Below are 12886 nucleotides of genomic sequence, written 5' to 3' on the forward strand. Positions count from 1 at the left end.
AACTCCAAAAATAATTGGAACTCTATAATGGTGAGTTAATGGCAGCCTGATTCCTTTTATACCATTGCTGCGGACCTGGTTGAAAAACGGAAGAGGGGCGGGGTCAGAGGACCCCGCGAGACTCACCTTTTTTTTCCTATTTATTTTTACTCATCTTTTTGCCGTCAAAAAAATTGACGCTCAACTGGATGTTCCAAAATTGACGAATAAACATCCATAATTAAACATAGATCTGTTGGTTTATCGTAGACTTAAAACATTAATAACGTGAAAGCAGAACGGATTGCTCTTGAGAACAAAGTCAAAAATGCACATTTTAAAGTGAAGCTGAAATCCTCAGTCAGTAACGAATGAAAAGAAAAAAACGTGCATTTATACAGTGCCTTTCACCACCTCAGGGCGCCTCAAAGCGCTTTACAGCCAATGAAGTATTTTTTTTGGCAATGTAGTCGCTGTTATAATGTGGGAAATGCAGCAGCCAATTTGCGCACAGCAAGATCCCACACACAGCAACGTGATAATGACCAGATGGTCTGCTGTTTTTTAGTGCTGTTGGTTGAGCGATAAATATTGGCCAGGACACCAGGGAGAATTCCCCATCTCTTTTCCAAAATAGTGCCATGGGATCATTTACATCCACCTGAGAGGGCATACGGGGCCTCAGTTTTAATATCTCATCTGAAAGAAGGCACCTCTGACAGTGCAGCACTCCCTCAGTACAGCGCTAGGAGTATCAGCCTGGATTTTGTACTCAAGTCCCTGAAGTGGGGTTGGACCCACAACCTTCAGGTTCAGAAGCAAGAGTGGTACCCACTGAGCCACAGCTGACATCTTGAAACTCAGCTTCAATTGTAAATTTTAGAGGTGGACCAATAAAAATTATGGCGTTGATTTTTCAAGGCGTGTGTTGTAATGTGTTCATCTCCAAAATTATCTTTCCTTTTCCTCGTGTCCGCTCTTTCTCCGAGAATGACAATGTCCTCCTCCCTTCCCACCCTATTGCCCTTACATCTACTTTCTAAAAGAAGAAACTGTTAACTCTCAAGTGAAAGTATCTGGGCAAATCTATGATTGTCAATATGGTTTTTGGCGTGGTCATTTTACTGGTAGTTTTCTTGCCTAGAACTCTGATTTTTAGTGATTCAATTTTCACTCTTGGCCTCACCATCTTCCCTGTTTGCATCAAAATCTCACATATTTTCAAACGCTAAAGCAGCCTCCAAGAAGCTTGCTCTCCTCTTTTGAGTCTTTGTACAGTTCTACCAATCAACCTTTTAATTCCATCAGGACCATTTCCATCTAAAACTTGATTACAATTTCCAACTCCGAAGAGGCCTTCAACCACCGTCATCATAATCCCAAAGAGGATATAAGAAAAAAAATAGTTTGACATCTTTTAGGCATTGTTTCTTACATATTCAACCCCTCCTCTCCCTGTCTCCATATCTTTTCTGGACTTTCTCTGTTTTATTGAAACTACTGTAGAAAATATCCCTCTGATCTTTCCTGTCTTGTTCCTCCTAAAACTCCAAATACACCATCCTACACAGCTTCCCCTTCCTGCACCCTCAGTGCTTGACTCAAGATTCATTGCAACATCTCCTACTCTCATTCATTCTTTCTCAGGACCAGGAGTTTGTTCAATTTTGTACTCTGCAGGCTTTCCTCCCTCTTACATGTTACAGACTTTTAAATGTTAAACTTGGTGTCAACTGACCACTATTTTTAATTCACCTCATCTTCTTCAATCTTGGTGCTCTGGGCTTTAGCTCTTTGTCCAGATGACAAATAAAACAAACACCCAGGGCCACATAGATGTGAGTCATAGGTCAGTTAGAAACATCAAGGAACCCGCAAGAAAGTTTTAAATAAGTGTAATTGTGAGCTTAAGGTAAAGATGCTCGATTTGACATTTATATAGCTGTGAAATAAAACAAAACAAAAACACGAGAGTAAGTGACACCGCAGCCAGCCCTGCATCGCGCTATCGACACCACACAATTTAAGGGCTAGGGTTAGGGGTTAGTGGTTAAGGTTAGGAATTGGGGTTCGTGTTAGCTGTTAGAGTTATAGTTAATTAGGGTTAGTGTTAAGGGTTAGTGGTTAAGATTAGGAATTGGAGTTAAGGCTATGGTGTTAGGGTCAGGGGTTGAGATCATAAGGTGTTAGAATTAAGGGTTAGGGTTAAAGTTAGGTGTTAGTGGTTAGGGTTTAGAATTAAGATCAAGCATTAGGGTTAGAAACGGTTATAGATAATGCCGTTGTCACTTGATGTCTCCAAAAAATAAATCAGAACTTAAACCAACTGTTATGTGACCAGGTGACTGAGAATGGAGATAAGAGGAAGTATCAGTCCATGTACTTAACTTAATGCATCAAGAGTGTTTTAGTACTGTGTTAATTTGGTTAAGAATGGAAATGCCAAGTGTCTGACCTTAAAATTGATGTTCAGTTTCTCCTCATTGATGTTGCAATTTAATTCAAATTGTAAAAACAAAGACCAATGGAAGGGCAGAATTATGAGAGTGGATGTTGCTGTGATTCTATACAATGTCCTCAAATTCTCCTAACAGTTTGGGGATAGTTTAGTCAGTGCCTGGTGAAATTAGATTAACCCATCCATAAACTAGCACATTTCCTTTACTGTTACATAGAATTACATATGATTTACATCACAGGAACAGGCCAGTCGGCCCAACTGGTCTATACCGGCGTTTATGCTCCACACGAGCCTTCTCCCACCTTACTTCATCTAACCCTATCAGTATACCCTTGTATTCCTATCTTCCTCCTGTATTTGTCTAGTTTCCCCTTAAATGCATCTTTGCTGATCCCCTCAACTACTCCCTGTGGTAACTTCCCACTCTCTGGGTGAAGAAGTTTCTGCTGAATTCCTTATTGGATTTATTAGTGACTATCCTATATTTATGGCCACTACTTTTCGACTCCCCACAAATGGAAGCATCTTCTCTAAGTAGAATCATAGAATGGTCATAGAATGGTTACAGCACATAAGAAGGCCATTCGGCCCATCGAGCCCGTGCCGGCTCTTTGTAAGAGCAATCCAGTTACCCTATCAGACCCTTTCATTTTCTTAAAGGTCAAACCTTCATCAGCAAAACAAATCTAACCTTCCCGGTGAAAGGCTTTCCTAGACCAAATCCCATAGGATCCTGTTAGATTTGCAACATGGCAGAATTCCTGCACTTGTCTGAGGGTTGCTTTTAGTTATAAGGAAATTCGTTTTCAGAAAAATAAAGACACGGGCATCTTTTAGCCGTGAGGACATTGCAACTGAAACCGCACTGCCGCTCCCGCTGACTTTTTTATAAATCCAGCACAGTGACACAATGAACCGTTTGGGAAACGTGCACTGGGAACTTGGCATCGGATTAGAAATTTCAAAAAGAAAACGATGTGTTAACGGAACACTCGGTGCAGCGGCAAGAAAGGCGCCTGATAAAAAGAAATTAAAATGTGATCAGGAGAATTTTTAAAAACAATGTTTCCTTCTATTGTTTATTCCTGTGTGTTTCCCATCTCATGGCCCATCTCCCATTGACTTCCCGCTAATGTGGGGTCGCTGCTCGGTTGAAATGACTCAGTCGACTTGCTTTGACGCCATTGGTTAAAAGGTGGTCTCGGTTTGCTGACTTCTGATTGGCTGTCGCTGCGCAGGTCTTGGGGCATATTTTCAATCCGCTTATGCAAATGAGCTTCCCCGTTACGTCACAAACCTGCTCCGTTTACCGTTGGCTGTTGGGAGGTTTGAATTTTCAAATCTGCCGCCGGTACCGTCAAATCTTAATGACCCCAAACTATGCTGATAATAGTCCTCCAAACCTGTTTATTACGGGTAGCTCCCGAGGAGGAATTTGCCAACAATGCACCTTTAGGTTATTAGGCTTTATAAGGGATTTTTTCCCCCTGTGAACAATATTTAGTATTCCACATATGCTCTTTGCTCCATGTACGTTTGGTGACCTAGGCTATGTTGAGACATCCTGAGGTTGTGTATCCAGAGGTGAACACTTTGAAGGTGGCAATCACCTTTCCTTCTTTTCCAAGGTCTTCAAATGCGTTGTCACCACCCAACTCCACGGTCACCCCTTCTAACACTTCTTTAAATGCCTTCAGTCTTCCCCACTGCACTGAGATGTCCCTGGACAAGGTCGCCAACAACATCCTCCCTAACTGTGACCATAGTGAGCAATCCTTCCTTCACCTTTTGCACGATTAATCACTCCATCTTCCTCTAGATTGATTCCTGGGATGAGAGGGTTGTCCTATGAGGAGAGGTTGAGTAGAATGGGCCTGTACTCTGGAGTTTAGAAGAATGAGAGGTGATCTCACTGAAACATAAAGGATTCTGAGGGGGCTTGACAGGGTAGATGCTGTGAGGTTGTTTCCTCTGGCTGGAGAATCTAGAACTAGGGGGCAAAGTTGAGCCCTTTAGGACTGAGAGGAGGAGAAATTTCTTCACTCAGAGGGTGGTGAATCTTTGAAATTCTCTACCCCAGAGGGCTGTGGATGCTCAGTCGTCGAGTATATTCAAGACTGAGATTGATAGATTTTTGGGCTCTAAGGGAATCAAGGGGTATGGGGATCGGGCTGGAAAGTGGAGTTGAGATCGAAGATCTGCCATGATCTTACTGATTGGCAGAGCAGGCTCGAGGGGCCGTATGGCTCCTATTTCTTATGTTCCTATCATCTCCTGTCTGTGGCCCACCTCACTGGCTTACCCTCACTTGGCTTCACTTCAATCCAATCTGTCCAAACACAGCCAACACACCTCTTGCAGTGATATCTTATGCCCCGCGTGGCTAACTCAAGTTTCGTGACCACATGTTTCTTCTCAGTGGCATCATCATCCTTAGATGTGGGGTCAGCTTCCATATGTATGATGGTCACACCAAGCGGTACCTCTTTGTAACTGCTGTCAGTTCTTCTAACACCACTGTGCTGTCTGACTGCTTGCTCGACATTAAGTCATGAATAAAGTAGAACTTTCTACAACTTAACACCAAAGCCAATTCTGTTTGGCTCCCTTTAAGAACTGCTCCCTAGCCCCCATACTATCCCCCACCCTTGGCTGAGTGTTTGGCCTGAATCTGGTGTCCTGTGCTTCAAACCCCAGTTTCTCTGCATCATGAGGACCTCCTATTGCCACCTCCAGAACATTGTCTGTTTCAGCTCCTTCTTTTCCACTATCGCTGTTGAAACCCTCACCCACACCTTTGCCAACTTGACTCAATGGTACCACTCTCACCTCTGAATCAAAATATCATGGGTTCAAGCCCGGGATTTAAGCATACAATCTAGACTGAGATTTCTGTGCCATACCAAGTGGGGTTGCTGCACTGTTGGAGGTGCCATATTCCAGAGGAGATGGTAAACTGAGGCACTCTCTGCCTGTTCAGGTGAATATAAAAGATGTCATGGCACTTTTTGAACAAGAGCAAGGAGTTCTCCCGGTGGCCTGGCCAACATTTATCCCTCAGCCAACAGCTTGAAAGCAGATGAACTTGCCATTTATTTCATTACTGTTTGTAGGACCTTGCTGTGCGCAAAGTGGCTGTCGCGCTGGCCTACAAAAATGGCAGTGACTACACTTCAATTCATTGGCTGTGAAATGCTTTGGAATGTTCTGTTGGGGCTATATAAATGCCAATTCTTTCTTTCTTGTTGCCTCCAGGTTTGACTTCCACAACATTGTTTTTTATTTGTGCTCAGGATGTGAGTGAAGCCAGCAAAGCCATATTCCACTGCCCATTCCTAGTTACCCTGAGAATGTGGTGATGAGCCTTCTCCTTGAACTGTAGCAGTCCTTGCGGTGATGGTGTTCCCTTGATGGTGTTAGGTAGGGAATTCCGGGATTTTGAAGCAGTGCTGATGAAGGAATGGTGGTAAATGTCCAAGAGAGGATGGTGTGTGACTTTGAAGGGAACAGTGGGTTGGTGATGTTCCCATGACATTACTGCTTTGTCCTGTGGCGGGTCATGGGGGTGGGAGGTGCTGGTGAAGTAAGTTTGGTGAGTTGTTGCAGTGTATCCTATAGATAGTACAGAATGCAGCCACAGCGCCCAGGTGTAGATAGTGAATCAGCGGCAGGGACGCTGAGAAAGCAGAATTGCCCTTTTACGGACAGTTTCGAGTTTCTTGTGTGTTGTTGCAGCTGCACCCATCCAGGCTAGCGGTGAGTATTCCATCACACTCCCGACATGATCCTTGAGGACAGATTGTGGAGAAGCTTTGAGGAGTCAGGAGGTGAGTTGCTCCTTACAGAGTGCCCAGTCTTTGCTCAATGGCGACCTCCATGATGTTGATGGTATGGGAGGAGAGATGAATGGGCCTTCCAGAAGATGGGACAAATGCACATGAGGGCAGTTTACAGTATCCAATATGGACAACGAGGGGTTTCATTGTTCTGACCTCACCCGCCCAGGCCATTTTATTGTATGACTAGATAGTGGGCAGTAAAGTTAAACTCCTAATCGCACGTGATATGGGGGTCTGTTTATGGGAGAAACCATTGTCATGGGGCACAAGAGAATATCTATTGCAGACCCCAAATTTGCGACAGGTGGCAAACAGTGTTGTAGTTTGGACTTTCTCCCAACATCTCTACTCAAGAGAAGAGCTTGGAAGAGTTTCCATAAGCAGTCTGAGCATCTTATGAACTAAAACTTGCACCTTTATTTTCCCCTGTGATTAGTTAAGCATATCCCAGGTCCAATAATTAACCAAGACTTCAGTAACTCGGCTACTGGAGAATCTATGGATGCCCACCACCTGTCACCTCAGAAGGCAGAAAATATCACACCACTAGACCCTAGTATACAGGCTGAACTACTTGATCAGATCAATTTGCAGATCTAATAATATGCAGAAGCAGAAAGATAAGCAAATACTAACAATACAATAAGCAATCTTGAATTGACTATTTACACAAACTTCATCTTAGCAACTCCTTAGAAACAGATAGATGAAAAATAGGGCAGGCTCCCTTATGACTGTACACTCGTCCTCACCCGATTTTTCTGTAATCGCTGTGCCCAGGCAATTCACTACCCCACCTGCAGGGAAAAAAAAGATTTGCCCCACATCTTCTCTGTTAAGTTGCAAACATTAAGACTTTTAATCCTTGTGCGCCAGGCATCAAAGTGTCTTTACCTTAATTGATTTCTGAACAAAAGGCATTTTGACCTCATCCACAGAGTGACTGCCTTCAGTCTAACACTTTGAATCTCAGTTAAAAGAGAGCAGCCTCCTTTTTGTGCCCTCATAAAAATCACATAAAGTAATGACAGAAATTCTTGTTTCGATCCCAGTTTTGATGCCCGGGAAAGGATAGGGAGGGAGGAAGTAAGTGTGTAGTCAGGATGCTCCAGCCATCATGAGCATGGGGCAGGCTTGATGGACCAAATCGTCTCTTCCTGCCCGTCAATTTCACATGTTCGTAAATGTCGATAAGATAAAGAGAGATCAGAGAGGTTGCAACAAAGAGAGATTGTGAGAGAGAGAGAGAGTGAGATTAAAAGCTATTGGTGGGCGATAAATCGCCTATCAAATATTGTATTTTACCATTAATATGGTCACAATGGAATCATCATGCTAATCACAGGTTCAATGCTGTCATTCCACACAATTTCCACGTGCCTCCTTTTACTAAATCATCTCAATTTAAGTGAAAAAAGGGAGGAAATTAAACAAGTTTTACGAAAAAGGAATTACCTCAGATAAATGTAAACTCCTGATAAAACTGGTGCTCAGTAAACGTGGCTGGTTAAGTTGGTGTTCATTTTACATTTACTTCATTTCCAGTAAGCAAGCAAGGCAGCTGTTTATTCTGCTTTGGTAAAATACATACCTAGAGATATGGATTAAAAAAGTAGCGTCCATTTGAGTTAATAAGAGGCAACTTGCAAAGAAGGGTTCCTTATTGACAAGGACAGCTTGGGGCAGGGGAGTGGGGTCGCAGGATTGTCTGCGAGTGGTGTTAGTATTGTAAAATGTTTCAATAACTAATGGAACTAGGTGATGCAGTGGACCTCACCCAGAAGACATTGGCCTTTCACCTCTGGGATTGGTGTTCGAAACCAACCCAGAATATGATGGGAGAAGTCATCGCTGTTAGATGTGAAATGGGTTTGGCCAGTCTCAGCCCAATTCCTTGTGGTCACGGGTGCCCCCCCCACCCCACCACCCCCACTGCCCCAGCACAAAACTGCCCCATAATTTGGTACTGAATTGACTATCTCACTCTGAGAGGGCACAGGAGGTTGGTGTGGGAAATAGAAAATGCCACATTGGTTCTGTATGGGGTCATCTTCCGACACTGGGGCTGAGGCACATTATTGGAGCAGATCTGTATTCTGCATCTAATCATAAAAAACAACCAATGCTTGATGCCAATCCTGGGTACCTGAAGTGAAAAATGTTGGCTTCCCCAGCACTAATAGCCTTATCAACGATTCATGAAAATCCATTTGATTCAATGGATTTACCTGGCATCCCATTTTGCACTGGACACCCCAGAATCACAAGAGTAATCCCCTACTGCCAACCTTATGACCACTATGACTGAGGGTGACAATTTTGTTAGACTTGTTGTCGTCCAGTATACCATCCAAGCCTTGATAGTGAATGTTGGCAGGCTATCTGATGAGGGTGGAGGCAATGGATATCCCACTGATGGGCTTAGTCCTGTTTACTCACCATCTACACTCAAGCATTTTCCATCAGGATATGGTGGATAGTGATCAGAAGCAATTTCCAGCCCTCTCCTCCCACCACTCCTCCCCCCTCCTCAACAACCTCAGGGATTTGAGACCAATTGTAGCATTCTACCACAATACCAGTTGAGATCAAATAAACCAGCATTGATCCGGGATTAAACTTTGGATTCTGCTTGACAATATGATTCTGCTATTCACTAGGTAAACTTGGTGAGCTCTTGGAGAAGGGAGCAGTAAGACTGCTAATTTATGGAAATCTTCCGAGTGTATGCTGGCAATGAGGAATACTCACCCATTGCCAACGCATATCGCTCAGAGTTTTCCAGTATGTGCTATCGGTGGGTAAGGTTTTTCACAACCAGCATGTACTAGGAAAATTTAGACTTTAGTGTCAACTTGTAGGCATTGGGAATTGGGTTGATTCTGCCCAAAAAAAGTCACAAAAAAAATTTAAGTAGCACCCATAAAGAGCTCTAGGGCAAATTATAGCAACATGACTGTTGTCCTGATTGAGAGGAGTGACAGAACACGGACAGGAGCTGGAAGCTGGAACCTTTCAGTACCAGGGTGAGAAATTTATATATGAGATGTCGAGGGATCAGGAGCCAAATGTAAGTCAGCGAGGACAGGGATGATGGGTGACTGGGGTTTGGTGCACAATAGGATATGGGCAGAAGCATTTTGGACGAGCTGAAGTTTATGGAGGGTGTAGGATTGGAGGCCGGCCAAGAGAACATTCGAATAGTCGTGTATGGAGGTGACATAGGAGTTTCAGCGGAAGATGGGCTAAGACAGGGGAGGAGGTGGACAATATTACAGAGGTAGAAGAGAGTGGTCTTTGTGATGGAGAGATTATGCAGTTGGGAGCTCAGCTAGGGGTGGATTAGGACACTGTAGTTGTGAACAGTCTCATTCACCTGAGCTAGTGACTGGGGAGGGAACATAGGAACATAGGAACAGGATAGGTCATTCAGCCCCTCGAGCCTGTTCTGCCATTCAATTAGATCAAGGCTGATCCATATCTTAACTCCATTTACCCGCCTTGGTTCCACAACTCTTAATATCCTTTGCCTAACAAAAATCTATCAATTTCAGTTTTGAAATTTTCAATCTCAACAGCTTTTTGCAAGAGTATTCCAGATTTCCACTCCCCTTTGTGTGAAGACCTGCTTCTTGACATCACCCCTGAATGGCCATCTCTAATTTTAAGTGTTCTGGACTCTCCCACCGGAGGAAATAGTTTCCCTCTATCTATCCTATCAAATCCTATAATCATCTTAAACACCTCAATTAGATCATTTTCTCTATTCAAGGGAATACAAGCCTAGTCTATGCAACCTGTCCTCAATAATTTAACCATTTTAGCCCTGGTATCATTCTGAGGGGGGTGGTGTTTGTAGTAATGGTACAGAGTTTATGGCGTGGGCCAAAGACAATGGCTTTGTTCTTCCCAAGATTTAGCTGAAGGGAATTGCAGCTTATCCAAGACTGGTATTGGACCCCATAATCCTTGGATGATGTGGCCAAGGGCAAACATGTAGCTGAAGAAGAGAAGGGGGTCAAGATGGGACCTTGGAGGACTCCTGAGGTGATGGCGCAGCGGTGGGAAGAGAAGCCGTTGCTAGAGATGCTGTGGTGGCATTCACATTGGTAGGAGTAGAAACAATTGAGAACAATCCCAACGAGCTGGACAATGGAGGCAAGGCGTTGCAGGAGGTCAGTGCAACGTCAAAGGTCACAGAGAGGTTGAAGAAGTCCAGGAGGGATAGTGCGCCATGGCCACAGTCACAGAGAATGGGTGCCCATGAAGTTTGTTAGGGCTGTTTGTGTGCTGTGAATTGTATTTTTGGATCAACCAACCTTACAATGCTTAATTACAATTAAGCTTGGCCAGAAAACTGACTTCAAAAGACGTTGAGGGCAAAACTGGATTTGGGCAGGAGCACCAAACAGGCGGAATCTCATTTTGCCGACTGTTATACGACACGACCGATATTCAGTCAATATCGTATAACATACCGTCTGCTTTGCATCCCACCCAAGTCCGATTTCACCCTCATTAAGTAGGTAAAAAGAGGAACTGCTGACGACCCCCGAGTGCGGACCCTCCCCCTCAGGCCTTCTTCCTCAGCCCAAGGATCGTCCAGAAGTTCCTGCACACCATCCAAATGTAGAATCTGGACTGAGGGTTGGAAATGGACGCCGACTGATACAATTGTAAGACCTTAATAGTTGTCCTTTTTGTATTTTCAAAATGGTTTTAAAAATTGCATCCAGAAATGTGAATAGTATTAAATCGACTACGCGATGTGCTACGACCCTGAACTACCTGTCCGGGGTCAAGAGGGACACTCTGTTCTTGCAGGAGTGTGGGAACCCGTACCTCAGCATCTACCGGCAGTGGTCATGGATGTGGACCCAGGGGCAGTCGATCTGATCGGGAGGCAACGATAGTCATTCCTCGGACCCAGGGATTCTGCTGCGAGGTGGTCAATTCACCATCACCGAGGTTAAGGAGGTGCTGGGGGTCCGCCTGCTCGTAGCAGACATTCTGTACAAGAACGCCCTGCTCTGACTGATCAATATGTATGCCTCGACCCTCAGGAGCGAGCGGATGGAGGGGATCCAGCATCTCCCGATGCTGCTGGCGACCTCCAGGTCGGTGGTTCTCGCCGGAGACTTCAACTGCATCATCGATGGGGCTGGACGATCCAGCAGAGTTAACAGAATACTGGACACCACGACCAAACTCCTGATAGAAGCGGTGAAAGGCGCAAAGCTTCGCAACGTCTTCAGCAACCCCGCAGACGGAGCGCCGCGGAGATACACCTGGTCCAGGCCAGACTGGTCTGTCTCTTCCAGGATAGACTTCCTTTTTGTGCCTCAAACGCTCAAGGTCAGATCCACTGATGCCCAGCCAGTGTTCTTCTCTGACCACTGCCTCCTACTGGCTGACTGTCAATCGCAGGAGGACCAGAAGGCTGGCAGGGGGATATGGAAGCTGATCACGAGACTGTTGCTCCTGGAGAACATCGAGGAACTAAAGAACCGTGAAACCCCTCTCTGACTCCACGGTGCACTGGTGGGAAGTGATCAAGGTCAACATCAAGAGGTTCTTCATCCTTGAAGGTGTTCAGAAGGCAAGAGAGAGAGACGGAGGGAAGTGTCCCAGCTCCAGAAAAGCATACAGGATCTGCTCCATCTGCAGTCGATGGGGGTCGAAGTCGGGGAGGAACTCTGAAAGGTGAAGGGCCAGCCAGCCTCATTCCGTTCCTGCAAGCCTCACCTTCCGTTCCTGCCCACGCTTCTTCTTCCAGAAGCTGCACAGATAGACCTCTGTGATCAGCAGCCTGAAGGAGGAAGATGGCTCGGTGACGTCTTCGCAGGCTGACATACTGAGGATCAGCCAAGCTGTATGACACGAAGCCCACATACAGCACGGCCTCCCAATCCTTCCCTGTTCTCTATCATGGAGGTCTTAGAAGACAGCGAGCGGGAGGGCATGGATTGGCCGCTGACTTTGGACGAGCTGACAAAAGCAGAATATCCCACAAGTAAATGATGCACGTGCTCTCCAAAATGGGGTTTGGGGAGGGAATCCGCAATTGGATCCCACTGCTCTACACGGACATCCATAGCATACTCCTAATTAACGGGTGGGAGTCAGAGAGCTTTCCGATCAGATCTGGAGTCAGGCAGGGCTGTCCTCTGGACTGTACCCCACCACCTGTCCGAGGTAGAGAAGTTCCTGAGGAGGAACCCCTTCAACCACAAGGCCGTCAGACAGTGATCGACACCAAAACATTCTGAGAGTCCTGCAGGGAAGGGAGAGGGTGGATCCAATCGGGCAGTTCCCCAACCAGACGGTCAACGCCAATTGGCAGAATGTCTCATCACCAGAACTGACCAATAGGCACCAGGATGTAGCCTGGATGGTGATGAGAAGGGCCCTCTCAGTGCGGTCCTTCCAACACGCACGGAATCTCATCGCCACCATGAGCTGCCCTCGAGACTGTGGTGGGGACGAGACCGTCGTCCACTTCCTGGTGGACTGCCCCTTCGCGCAGAGCGTGTGGAGAGAGATGCGTTCGTATCCGTCCCCGTTCATCCCAAACATCTCGGTAATACAGGACGCTGCTCTACGGGTT

This window comes from Heptranchias perlo, chromosome 39, assembly GCF_035084215.1.
Source record: "Heptranchias perlo isolate sHepPer1 chromosome 39, sHepPer1.hap1, whole genome shotgun sequence".
Classification (NCBI taxonomy): Eukaryota; Metazoa; Chordata; class Chondrichthyes; order Hexanchiformes; family Hexanchidae; genus Heptranchias; species Heptranchias perlo.